Source organism: Calidris pugnax, unplaced genomic scaffold, assembly GCF_001431845.1.
Source record: "Calidris pugnax isolate Ruff unplaced genomic scaffold, ASM143184v1 scaffold70, whole genome shotgun sequence".
Taxonomy (NCBI): Eukaryota; Metazoa; Chordata; class Aves; order Charadriiformes; family Scolopacidae; genus Calidris; species Calidris pugnax.
This window is the reverse complement of record NW_015090862.1, coordinates 12,283,021-12,286,274: the sequence shown is the minus strand read 5'-3', so window position 1 is coordinate 12,286,274 and position 3,254 is coordinate 12,283,021. Positions and strand designations below refer to the sequence as shown.

Below are 3,254 nucleotides of genomic sequence, written 5' to 3'. Positions count from 1 at the left end.
GGGGAGGAAGGGAGGGGGGGAAAAAATTGACAGTGAAAAAGGTTTTTCTAAGTAACACCCTGTCGAGATTAAATTGTCCAGAAAGTTTCTCCGTGTGAGCCGGTGAAGCGGAGGCTGGGCTGAGGGCAGGGGAGGAGCGGGGTCCCTCCTTCCCAGCCTCAATAGGGGATAGGAATCTGATTAGGCAGAGCGTCCTGCATCCATTTGCCATTATTTGAGGTTTGTGGTTTTTTTTTTTTTTGCCCTTCCCACTGCCTGGAATAGCCTTGGCGGGGCAGTTTGTCAGCGTGTAAACCTCAGTGCTGGCTTTGTAAGGGCACAGGGAGGCACAGGAGCAAGTGCTGGGGCACAGGCTGAGCTGTAATTGCAATTATTTATGCATCTTTTAAAAAAAAAAAAAAAGAGAGGGATAATGAATCCACAGTCTGCTTTGTGGGATGCTTTCCCTGCTCAGGGCACTGGGGAGGGAAGGCAGCGTTGGACTCGATTGATCAGGTCCTGGTGTAGCCCTATTTTTGCAGGGACTCAGAAGGCTTGACTGAACTCTGGGTGAAAAGCGTGAGGTTTGGGCTCTCCTGAAGCTTATGTCAAATCATCTGGGTCGGTCCAGCCCCTCCTGCCCCCAGTTACAAAGTTCTGGAAGGTGCAAACCCAGCAGGCAGGCTGGGCATCATTTCCAGAGTGGGTCGGTGTCTCGTAACAACGAGCATCTTCTCCATCTGCACCAAGATGAGCTTCTCTGTAGGTCGTAGCAAGCTCAGCCTGCCCGGGTGGAGGGCAGGGGCTGTCGCTGCCCAGGGTAGGGGTCTTTACCCTGCAAGGGTTTTTTCCTGGTGAGCACAAAGGCTCAGCCTCCTCCTCCTCCTCTCCTGGACTTGGGAAAGCACCCACTGCCTTTGAGCTCCCATCTGCCCTGACCTCAGCATCCTCACTAGCCTTAGTGGGGGGGTGCATTGGGGGTGACTCCTAAAGTGAGATAAAACGGTGCTGAGCTTTGGCTTCTTGCAGCCTGGGTCCCCCTACACACACTAGTGTCCTCTTTGCACCCTGGTTCTCCAGAGACACTCTGTGCTCCTTCCCCAAACTCATGCACGTGGGGTGGGTTTTGGCTCCTGCCTCTCTTTAAGTTTCAGCATCGCTTCAAAGTTGCAAAAGGGAAGGGATTTTCCTCGGATTTCCATCAAGTGCTTTATGAATATTGCAATAAAGGGGTTACAGAAGATCTATTTTTAAGAGAGAGAAAAAATACCCATGAAAATTGCAGCCTGGACCCTAGAGCGTCGAGTATTTGCACAGTTCAAAGAGTGACGGTGGTTCATCCAGTCGCAGCCCAGGAACGTCGCGCTGCGACCTACAGCACATCACATGCCGGCTGCTCCCAGGGCGGCTCATTAGAGAGCCACACACAAGATTTATCTCTTAAAATGGGCTTGCAAATATTTTATAAAATTTGCGATATTTTATAAAATTACAATTTGGTGCAATAAAAAGAATAAATTAGCCAGCTGATGGTTCCTTTTGCACTCTGGGTCCAAGTGTATTCAAGAATTAGCGGTATTAGGCTTTACTCCTTCCAGCAAAACAGTTTATAGGCGAAGCCAAGGGAGGACGGCAAAGGGTTGGGAGCGGGTTTGGAGGCTGTGCTGGGGGATCCGTGCTCGCCGTGGGGAGAGTGCAAAGGAAATAGAGAAAAAAATCAGGAAGAAGGGAGGAGAACCTCCTGCAAGGAGCAAGATGTGTGGGGCAAACCCCGGGAGGCGCGGGGAAAGCCGAGAAGGGGACTTTTGCAGCCCGTCACAGCTTCGGCTCCAGCTCGGTGGCTTGGTATCACTTTCTCCAGCCAGGCAAGGGCGCCGAGGGCAGGGAAAGTTAACACGAAGATTAAAACATCAGAGGGCTGTGCCTTTAGTGGCTCTGACATGCAGAGTAATCCCATGCCCCAAAGCCTAGGGAGGAAGGACAAGCAGCAAGCCCTCCCCTGGCTGGCGGTGTGCGGGGCAGGCAGAGGTGGGGAAATGAGGCGGGCGAGGGGGAGCTCGGCATCTTGGGGAAGTGGGTAAGGTGTCCTGGAGCTGTGGGAGATGTGAGGAGGGAAAGAGGGTTGGAGTTTTGCTCCCTCGGTGAGCTGAGTTGGTCTGTTCTCAGCTGAGCACTATTGGACCATTTCCCTGCCTGAGATTGTAACCGCTCCATTTTTTTTTCCTTTCCTTCCTAGATCCCAGCGAGCGGAGAAGGGACTCCTCAAGCCTCTGAGTTCCTTCTTGCAGTTGGCTACCACCTGCCCCAACTTGTCATCTGATGTCTCCAGGTTTCTCCAGGAGGGTCCCATCCTGCTTCGCCGGTGGCCCCGCAGAGGAGGCGGCTTTGGCTCATGAACACAGAGGGTTTCTGCATCGCTTCGAGTCACCTCGGTCCATCCATGGGGAGGGAGCCGGGGCAGCCCAGGGAGCCAGGGGATCACCCCACATCACTCCTGTACGTTGTCTCCAGTGCCCTAAATACCCCAGAGCAGGACCATGGGGCTTGGGGAAGGGGATCTGAGCGAGCCACTGTTCTCACCTGGCAAAACACCGGGTGCGTGACGGTGGGAGGGAGCTTTTAGGACCAGGCTTTGCTCATGGAGCAGAGCTTGGCCCTGGGTGTGTGGAGCTGCAGGAGCGTGGCCGTCCCGACGGCGCCGTGCTCACATCCCAGCCCCTGAGTCTGTCCGGACCAGGCGGCCCTGATGCTGTTTGATCCCCCCCTCGCCATTCCTGTAAGAGAAACGTACCGCCTGTAATTCTCTCTCATTAAAATTCCCCTTTGCCCCCGTGTGCTGTTGAAAATAAACTCTCCCTTTTTTTGCAAAAGTGAGCCGTGTGGTTTGGTGCTGCAGTCTCGGGACGGAGGAGGCAAAAGGGGGATGAAATAAAACCCGGGCAAACCAGCGGGGAAGCGGGAGCAGCCCAGAGGCAAGCGGCCGGGCCGCGCCGTGCCCCACATCAGGCACATTTCCCTCAAAGCCCCAGCGAATCCCTCGCCGCTAAACGATCTTTATTTGGCCTGAACCCCGTCTGGGAAGTAAACCGCTAAACCCAACGCAAACAGACCCCCAGTGAAAGAATATAATGAATATGTCTCTCCAATGATTTGGAGCCCTTCTTGCCTGCGGAGCAGGGTTCCCCCCATTGTGCCTGGCTCCCGGCGTGCTCGGGGCAGGCCGCGCGAGGTGGCTGCTTTCCCAGCTGAAACCCGAAATAAAAAAAAAAAAAAAA

The 3,254-nt window shown here is 54.1% G+C and overlaps 1 long non-coding RNA gene across 2 annotated transcripts in view; it reads left to right on the top strand.

The window, feature by feature from the left end:
- Window positions 1–2,850, top strand: part of LOC106889579 — a 34,744-nt gene extending 31,894 nt beyond the window's left edge. For both annotated transcript variants that reach the window (XR_001412370.1, XR_001412369.1), the window contains one exon: window positions 2,216–2,850. This is a non-coding gene — a long non-coding RNA (uncharacterized LOC106889579). The remainder of the gene's footprint in view (window positions 1–2,215) is intronic.
- Window positions 2,851–3,254: the final 404 nt, after the last annotated feature.